Below are 10,794 nucleotides of genomic sequence, written 5' to 3' on the forward strand. Positions count from 1 at the left end.
AAATTGCACCTCTCCTGTTAGAGGTATTGATTAAATTAATTCTCCCATCTTACCCGTCTTACTTACTTCTTAAATCCAAACAGATTTTAAGAGGGTAAAATTCCCTCACAGAAACAGCAATCTCATGCAATAACCGCGGATAATACGATGCTGCCAATATATCTCCATCGCTTGTCCTTATTTGCTCCTTTGACTCTTAATCTTCTTTGAATAGAATCAAGACGCACCATCTTGCGTGATTCTTCATAAATCCTCTGTATGTTTCATTAAACTTCTAATGAGGAAGAAGCAACGATTTAGCAATTTTTCCAGAAATAAAAACGATAAAAAAAAAAAAAACTCCTCCTTTATATGTAAAACTTTAAGCCCTATTATATCACAACATCGATTCTTCATGGATCATTGCATGAGATAAAACAACTCAATGAATGATTTTTGTTTTTGGCGTGAATTTAAAAATAATTAAGTCATTCATGTGGTCGATGAGGGAATATTCACTTTTTCAGAGAAAGGAAATGTCTATTCAAAATGGGAAATGATCCAAAGTCTCTGACAGACTTTCGGAACAAAGCGTGCAGCTGCTTATGTTTTATCGATCGTCATCAATAGGAAGGTGTTCGGGGGTGCATTTGAACATTTTCTGTATCATTCTTCATTTATCTCAGTGCAGCCAAACAATCTTTAAACTAATAAAGTAACATTAGTCTTTGGGGTGTGCATGTTTATTGAGCATTGAACCGAATAAGGGAGTATTAAAAAGAAGAAGATGGCCACGCCCAGCGGATCACATCTGTGCTGCTAAATCTTTTAAAAGAAAAGGAAATAAATCCACAGAGCCACCAAACTGACCCGATAGTAAGACACAGGCCTTTCTAAAATAGCCATCTTTCATAATAGAAGGTGCCTTGGTGCTCAAATCCCAACTGAAAATCAGATGCCGCATGCCATTTCTCTTATTAAGCACTCAATTATAGCTGTTCCCAATGAGAAGCCACATTCCCCAATGTTAGAATTAGGAAACATTGCCAGTCTGTGCAGATTTACCCCAAAGGACCATGCTGTGTTGGGCAAAAAAAAAAACAAAGAAGGAAAGGCCTAGAAGGGACAGAGCAACGTAAAGCAATGCTAAAGCAGATGAATTATTCTAATATGACTGGATTACAAATAGGGCATTTACGGAACTAATGAGTGGATAAATAGAGCATAAATACAGCTGTCTCAATGAGCCGTCTTAGACCCCCCCCCCCCCCCAGTCTAAATAAATGGGACTGAGGAGCTCTGCTATATTATTGTCAAGTGGACTCATTTCTGACAGACGTGGACAATGAATTCACAACAGTGGGCAACTAATGGTGAAGATGGCGCACATTTCGGAGTAAATCACACTTATTGATGACTTTCTTTTGGCCAAATCGAGCAGTAAAACCATTCCGCTCTTAGATGTGAAGCACGATGAAGCATAGCGCGTGGAAGGTTTTGCATATGGACCTTTAGATGCAGATAAAATATGTGTTCAGTGGTATTTCTGAAGGCAAACATCAAGCTGGCTGCAAACTACTGGGGGGGGGGACTTAAATAATTTTTATAAACTTGTTTTCTGACAAGATCTCATCTGTGGTACTATTTTCTCTCACGCTGGCTCTATAGGATACTTATTTGATGCTTTTGATGCTGGATACACGATTCATCTTCTCCACCTTGCAGTGACCCTCCCTGAATGCGGCCTGATTATAACCATCATATCTTTTGTTTTTTTTAGAGTCTGGCAAAGAAAACATGCAAATATCCAGCATCGTTTGTCAGACAAAGATGTATCACCACTCATGGCCCGTCCAACAACAACAACGCCGCGATGCATGACATGCATAAAACCACACTGCACTCTGGCTGCCGGGGCCTGCAGCCTCCTCATCCATTATGGCATCGTTGAAAATCTCAATGCTCTGCTTGCCGAGAAAAATCCAGCAGGGTGAAGCAAAAGAGAAGCTGCGCCAAACAGCCGGCAGCCAGACGCTTGTTGTTATTTGCTGCTGCTAACCTGCGAGGATTGATTCCAACATGATTGGCAAGGTATTTGCAAAATGGCACACACTTCAGGTGTTAAGCATGTCTGCTGGAGAGTCTGCATGGATGAAAGAGATGTGAAAAACGCTTTTCACAAGATTATTTACAGTATTTATTGTTCACTTTTTTTTTCTACTTTAGTTTTTTCCCCTCTGTCTGAAGGTCGCAGCCATGACTTTAACTTTGGAATTTTTAGAATTGCGCTTGAATTTATATATAAAAATACACTTTTTTTCTTCAATGGACCAAAGGATTAGATGTTACAGTGGTTATTACTGGTAATTCCCTCTTCTTGATTCATCTTCAGTGAGTATACAAATATGTGTATTGCTGGAGCCTATCCCAGCTGACTATGGGCGAGAAGGGGGGGGGTACACCCTGGACAAGTGGCCAGTTCATCGCAGCTAGCGGTTATTACTTATTATATCCCCATCTACTTTCTCATTTATTTTGTCTATGAAATGTCATAAATATAGTGACGGAGCTGACAGTGATGGGTGCGAATTGCTTATTTAGCAAAACTCAAATATATATAGTCATCATATAAATCGTCCCATCAAACAAAAGCAGCAAAGTTCGAACTTGAATGCGCTTCAACCAGATTGTCCCATTGAAATTCTCGGTTTCTATGTTTTATCTTAGACGTGAAACCAATTTAATCCAAGGTGAGCAAGCTCTAAATTGAACCGCCATAATGAATGGATACAGCCTTTTATTAAAGAGCCTGGTGATTGGTCACTGGCTGAGAATGTAGTCAACGGTTCCTTTCCCGGGTTGTCAAATCCAAAGCATCTGGATTTGACAACCCGGGAATGAGACTACACCGCGATCGTCACCTAGAATCGCTCACCCAACCGCTGACAGTATGGACCTGCGTCGCCGGTGCAATCTTTCTTTTCCACCATTAAGCGATGGTTGAGAGTCCCATTCGCACATTGTCCGACAAAGATAGATGCCTAGAAATGAGGTTCAAAAATCAGCTACCATTCTTCACACTTCCGCACCTCGTCTTTTCGACAGTGCAATACGAAAATGCTGAGAGTAATGGCTGCACAGAACGGGAGTCATATGTTGCTCCAACAATAGTGGTCTCTATCCCAGTCCACCAGTAAGGACTGTCCAGCCCCGTGTTTAGTCCAAAAAGGTAGCAAATATCTGGAAGCAAGGTGAAAGACAAAGGAACAAGCTGGCCTCCCAATCTGCCTCTGTACAATTTAAACAGCAGTGGAATCGACCATGATTAATGTGAAGGCTCCATGCGGCTGGGATGCCAGCACTTTTAGAGTCTCCTGCAGCTTCACAGGTCGGCGTGAAGAGTCGCCCGGCCACGACACGGAAAAGCCTTCCATCATATACCGCATCTCCACACACTCAAACGCCAGCTCCTTTCTTTGTTGTCCTTCTTCTAGCTTTCCTGTAGAGCCATCAAACAAAAAGGAACCCTGACGACATTTCACATCGACACTTCCTCCTGGAACCGTGCAACGACATTTCCATGCAGCACCTCTAAATGCAGCTGTCCCAGCATCCCTTTCATGCCACTGTTGTTCTCCGCCACTTCTGACGGACTTGGCGGCTTCCAGGAAGTCGACAACCGGCTGGTTTTTCCCTGTGAGGTTGTAACTGGGCAGACTTGAGTGGCATCACTCAAGCCAGCGGACGGTTAGCTTGCAGCTTAATGGAGCCGCAGCAGGGATTTCTGCTATCTCTCATCAGTTGGCATTTAGATTGGCTGCACGATTTACTACACCACTTTGCAGACTTTAACTTTAGCATTCTTATAAATCTATAATCCTTATGCTCAGACCTCACGGGAGTCGGCGCTTGCTTGTCTCAGGCATTTTGGACAGCTACCGCACACAGCGCTCGTGCTCCTCACTAAACAAAGACAGAGCTGCAGAAATCTTCCCTGGACCCTTTGAGGCGAAGTTTTTTTTCTTTTTTACTTTGTGCTGACCTTTCGAAAAAGAAAAAAACGGTGCGCTCTTGCCAGATGCAACGGATCGCACACAGAGACCCCCCCCCCGGGCCAGCCTCTCCCCTGTCAGGTTTAATAGTGGATGAATGATGCATCTTCATCATATCCTCATTTGCCATTTCTGTCAGTTGAGCGCTCTGACAGGTGTTATCGCCGTGGAGACCTCATCCTCTCCTGGGATTGAACAAGGCGAGGCTTACTTTATGTTCCTGTGGCTGATGCATTCCACCGGAATCCTTAAAATTGTTCTTTGAGAGGGCTTTTTTTTCGGAATCTGGACAGATGTTCAAATCAACACATTAACGCGCTCATGTGGCGTTTGCTGCGCATCAGACTCCACTCCAACAAATACACTGATAAACAATGATGATCCAAGAGCGTCACAAGGCACATGACCAGCACACACACACGCGCGCGCTTCGTAGTGCGTAAACCGAAGCGTGTTGAGGTTCTACTATTCAGGGATGAATCTTTAAGAAGCACTGCGGATACAGGCGGCATCCTGAAGTTTCCTCCTGCGCTGCCCCGAGACGCCACATCGCCCTATAGGTGGTCGGCGGCGGCGGCGACGCAATCCGCAGGGATTATGGAAGGTTCGACATCGCAGGATTACCGAAAATCTGCATTGATTGGAAAGACGCACTCTCACACGCTCGCAGATGACTTTCCCTCCGCGTCTCCACTCCCACAACAAAGTGGATGCGGGGAAATGAGATCAGCAGGGGGGGAAATTCAGAGAAAGGCAAACCGCCCGATGCCTCTTTGATCTAATGTGATCTAGGAAAAGTTAGGATGCGGGCTGGGCTGTAATTTGTGCCCGGACTGACGCTATAACCTCTGATGGACGGTTAACTTGAGGAATCTTAAATTATTACTTAGAAACAATAACAACAAACAGGACCAAGAGAAATAATCATACCTGCTCTTTACAGCATTAACGTCTGCGGAACCCGGCGGGCTCAGATTAATCCGTTCATCGCTGTCGAGTTGGCGACGCTCCCGGCCAAAATATATCCGTCTGACTTGTGCGCAAAAACAAAACCGCTGACGCTCCTTTTGCGCGGCGCTCCGTTGACGAGCTGCGCCGCGCCGCTACTGCGCCTCCATCCCTGCCTCGCTGTCGGTGTCCGGAGCGCAAGTCGCTGCGTCGCGTCTCGCAGGTTGCATATTGTAAAGTGAAGCCTCGCCGCGCTCACTCACTCCGATGCGTCAGGCGTCTCCCTCCCTCCCTGCGCTGGAGCCGAGCGGGACGCACGCCACGCACACGCGCTCGGCGGAGAAAGAGAGAGCGCTGCCTCGTCTCCGCCCCGATCAATCAAGCGGAACAGACTCCTTCCGTCGACTCTCCTGCTCCTCCTGGGACGTCCAAGCAGTCGGAGACGCTCCTCGTTCGGGTCAGGACTCTGGCGCACAATGGACATAAACGTCTCCAGTGTTTGACGTGCGTCGAAAGAATGGACGACAATTAGATTTCTGACTCTGACGCACGTTGATTCGTTCTGGAATGTGCCCTGTTTTATGTTGCCCGTTTCATTCCAGATTTCCTGCCTCCTTGTCTGCTTTCCTTCTGTCGTGATTGTCCGCCCCGCCCTGATTGGTGTCACCTGTGTCTCATTTGATCACCTCCCTGCTTCATATAGTCTATCTATAATATAGATATACATTCTATATCTATAGATATACCTGTCTTTGGACTCAGACTCCCATTCAGAACTGCTAGCCTGCACTTTGACCGCCTGGAGTCCTATTTTGATGGATGGATGGATGGAGTCCTATCTGGTCTTTACTGGGTTCAGTTTCCTGTGTGGCTCCACCCATAACATCCAGGTTACCGATTACAGATGTTGGTCAGGATGCTCATGGTTCCAGGTCATGGGATCTTTGCAGGCTGAATCGAAAGCAATAGATTGCAGATTAAACATGTTACATTAACTTATTTGACATAACTATGCATTTTATCAACATAGACTATATGCAGGCTCAGTTTGGGGCATAGAAATAGACGGATTCATTAAAATGGCCTTTGTTCTAATGATAAGCATTAGAGGAGGTCAGTATCAAAAAGAGCAATTCAAAGCATATCCTTGACTATTTAATGACATATTTACTTTTCCTAAAAATTCCTTTTTGATTTATGGCTTTTATTCACACTAATCTTTGGAATAAAATGTCACCATTGTGAAACTAAAAACAGAATACAGAGAGAGAGAGAGTGGAGCTGCTTCCACTCACACAAAAAAGCTGCAATTCCAACGCCTCTTTGTATTTTTTTTATTTTTTAAATGCTTGAAAAGTCTTCACAGAGCGCCGGGAATGAGCAGTTATTTACTTCCCTTTCTAGGTCACATGAGCAACAAACATGCTCGAAGGTTGTGCGACAAAGTCTAGTGAAACAGGCCTATTGTCTGATCCATTTAAAAGCCCGAGATGGAATATAAAAAAAAGGACAAAAGGACAACCTGGAAGCATTTAGCTGATTATGCACTTTAAAAATAACAATCTGGCCTGCTTTAACATCGATTTGGATTCAAGCATGCACGTCTCCCTGAATGAGTCTTTCAAGTCACTTATTCTTGCTTTTCTTTTTTTGAGGAAAACTTCCAGACTACCCAAAAGTCTAATGTGTGCCGTGTTTCCGACCGCCTTCCAATAATAGGAGAAGAATCTTAGCACAAATGCATTATCTGCTCAAAGTAATACAGTGATGCAGTTGTGAAAACAGAAATCCGCAAAGTTTTTTGAACCTGATAAAGTTGCTGTGATAATTCTTTTTTAAGTTTAACGCAAATAAGTCCCAAAAGCGATTGCACATAAAGCCTAAAGCTCCAATTACAGTGAAAGAAGAAGATCGGTCCAATCAGCCATTCCTCTTCCTCGTGTGGGTAAAGTCATCGCCATCATTTATCTTGGTCTCCGAGCATTCAATAGAAGAATAGGGCTCCCGTCAATTAAGAGTGATTGCCTAAGAGGATCAATATGTGATATTGGTGTGATGCAGGCAGGTCAGACATGGGTCCCTAACCTCACCACCTAATCAATACACTGATTGTGAATCCAACGGTTCACTGGTTCCAGCCTGCTTGGACTCACTACGGTACCATGTGTGCGTGTGTGTGTGTGAGTGTGTGTGTGTGTGCGTGGGTGTGTGCGTGTGTGACATATACTTCATCACGCAGGCTGTCAGAGCTAAAGGAGTGGTGCATCAGGATATCTGCAGTAGGAGACTCTGAAGTTTGGCTGAAAATGTGTCAGGAGCTTTACGGATGATGCTCGGAAGCGTTGACAGATCATTCCCAAACTCTCGCTTTTTACATTCAAAAATAATATGCCGCCTGAACTTTATCATTCCCGACAGAGAAGGAAGGAGACAGCTCCCGCTTCCCACGGAGGCTTTGACCATCGCCCAGCGCGCCCATTGAAACCTCGAGACTTTGAATGTGCACAAAGTATTTCTTTTCCTCGTATTTAAATTAATGTACAGGAAAACACTGTTAGTTTGTTTATGTCAGTTTCAGGGAAAACTTCCTTAGTTTGCATATTAATTCCCTGCAGGCCTCCCAGACTTTAACTTCAGAGGAGGTACCAAACTTGAAGCTAAAAGTAGCTGCAGAAGGACGCCCGTGTTCTGCTGCTTCCAAGTCCAAAGCCTGTTCCAGAACTTCACATGGCACAGAACAAACAGAGACAGAGAGAGGATGAGGGAGAGGTGGAGATGACTTGGAAAGAAAGAAAGAAGACAAATACAGTCAAAGAGAAAGAAAGAGAGATCAATAGACATATAGATAGGCAGTAATGGAAAAGAGAAATAGAGAGAGGGAAAGGAAGAAATAGGGAGTGGAAGACAGGGAGATAGATCAATAGACAGTAATGGAAGAAGAGAGGGAGGGCAGAGAGAAAAAAGAGGTAGAGAAAGAGATAGATGACACAGTGAGATATCAATAGACAGATGGCTAGATAGATAGATAGATAGATAGATAGATAGATAGATGAGACAGCAATAAAAACAACTTAATCCCGTTGGTATTCCTACATTGACATGAGTTGTGTGACGAGGGATTTGTTGCTGAATCCTAATTTATTCCCCAATGGAAAGAGGATGTTTCATGATTTCACCTGGCTCCTTTACTTGGACAGTAATAAATGCATTTATGGCTCCCTGCCTCCTTTTAGGAGACTCATCACACCACAGTATGTCTTTGAAGGAGTTTAGGGATTCAACAACTGAAAGAATGGTTTGCGGCCCAACAGAACAGGGAGGGCTGATTTGACTTGCCGCCACAAGTCCCAGGTCAGAATGGTCAGGTGTTTCACGATATGCAAAATAGATACATTAACAATATTAAATCAAGCTTTGTCCCTGGATTTCTAAAATCTGGAGGATTTAAAGCACGCTCTCAGAATTTGCCTATTTCTATCGCCCGTCAATGTCGGGGCTTCCTGCCGACAGCCACCTGCATTACACGCTCAAGCCTGCAATTAATTCAACCTTTGATCCACCATTTTCTTTCTCATTATCCCTTATATAAGCCTTAATTATGGTGTAAGAGATCGAAGCACATCAACTCCTTAAAAAAAAAAAATCAATTTATACACCAGAGCATTTGTAATTAAAATGTATTTAAAAAAAAGAAAGAGACAGATGGTGGAGGGAATAAAAGGTAGTATTAACTTGGGAAATCTCAGGACAACAGCTGAATGAAACCCTCTGATTGGCTGGCCAGTTAAAAACGGCCCTCCCGCAGTGAACCGAGGGCGTCGCAGGTGTCAATCTGAATCTGGACTATTTCCTCACACATCCTGCATGCCATTTTCATAGAGCGGAAAATCCATTAAGGACATGCTTCAAAAACAGGAGGCATTGTGACTGTATTGTGTCCACTTTTCAGCCTGCTAATGACCGCTTTGCTAACCGCCATTAGATCCCTCTTTTCTCCACAGGACAGTAAAGCCTCCAAACCGTGAAATAGAGGCAGATTTTTTTTTTACTCGCCAATGGATGCATTCTGCTCTCGCAATCCAAAACGGCCGGTTTATTGAGCATCCATTAGCTTCGGCTAAGCTAAAAAACAAAAATCAAGTAATGGACTCATCAATTATCGCTTTAATCATTACGGTCAGTAAAGAATGGGCTTTATTTGAAGCCGTTTTTTTGTTTTTTTTTAAACGTAGTCGTGGGACTGTTGTGCACAGTGCTTAAAAGACTCATCCCAGACGGCTGCATGTGAAAGATTGATGCAATTGTTTTTCGCTCGACGGTGCACCAGAGAGTCACACAGACAGGGCCAGATGACTAAAAATTGAATTTCTCATTAGTGTCTCTTTGATATGTCAGGTTATTTTCTCTCAGAGCACAACCATTGTTTCCGAGAGCCTGCTGTGAACTAGAGAGAACTCAGAATATGGTGAGTCTCCTCTTGATACCCCCACCACACACCCACACACACACACACACACACACAACCCTCCATTACCAAACTGCCATCCCAGAACCATGGCATAAAGCAGAGCTGTCATCTTCGAGAGCCTGGGTCTCATTACTCAGGCCGCATTTATCCACCGATGCTCAGGAAGTCTGCGTTTATCAGGCCTTTTTATCGATGGCCATCGGGGTCATTAGTAGGGATGGACAGTGTTTCCTGTGCACTCATAATTAAGCCATAGTGCTGCAGTCATTAATCAGAGAGGTTGTAGTTGGACTGAAAGCCGAGGACGCCCATATTGGCAGCTTTTCTAAGTAGTGCATTGCAGGATTTCAAGATCGCCGCAGTCTTCTTGTCCTTTTTACGACATGCCTTGTCAGGGGTGGTTGTATTAACACACACACACACACACACACACACACCTACACGCATAGGCACTTTCTTGATTTGTGAAACCCGGGTGTACGTGTCTGGAGAGAAAAGAAAATGCGCTCTACAAAACCGTGATGTAATCTAGTATACGCGAGTCATCATGCATTCAGCTCATGGAGCAATGGAAGCGCTCGCAGGTGGAAGAATTACGGCGGCGGAAGTGGGGGCTTGCATGTTAGTGAAAGCTCAGCATTTTAAAGCTGATTTCAGCACTGCTGTCACGTTGATTTCGGTTACAGCAATCCTGCATTTAGGGTCATTTAAAAATGACATTGTGCCGAATATGCGGGATCAGGAGGGGGGTGACGGGACACGCTGGTTCTCGTCGAACAGCTATGGTTTGCATAAATTTCATTTTTTTGGGGGGGGGGGGGGGGGGATGAAAACATAGGAATACGAGCGACAAAGTCAACAGAGACCCTCCTCAATTTGGTGCATAAGCAACGTGTAAATGTTGCTGCGGGACGATAAACAGAAAAGACAGTTAAATCTCTAGTCATCCCTTGATGGAGGAGAACAACCTTGTTTTATGGGCTGTGCCACAAAGCAGAAAATTAGTTCTCAGGAAAAATTCATTAGCAACTTGCTTGTTTTATAGGGTGACGTGCCCTGGTGTGACCAATGGGGTACAAAAAAGGTTCTCAGAAGATGCTTTTCCTGGTCGGCTCGGAGTGAGGAATATTCAACGTTTCCATAAAGCTTTATTATTTTGCAGCTGATCTGTGAAAGTATTTACCGTAAACACGAGTGCAAATATGCTGTTAATTTGCACCATATTCATATGTAAGTAAGATGTCGTAAGTAATTTAAAAATGAATAAGCAAAGGCGACAACAGGCATTCAGGCTCTTGCCACGTATTTTATAGAGATCTATGGATTGGAGCTCTCATCTGCATTCTG

Source organism: Brachionichthys hirsutus, chromosome 8, assembly GCF_040956055.1.
Source record: "Brachionichthys hirsutus isolate HB-005 chromosome 8, CSIRO-AGI_Bhir_v1, whole genome shotgun sequence".
In the NCBI taxonomy this organism is placed as follows: Eukaryota; Metazoa; Chordata; class Actinopteri; order Lophiiformes; family Brachionichthyidae; genus Brachionichthys; species Brachionichthys hirsutus.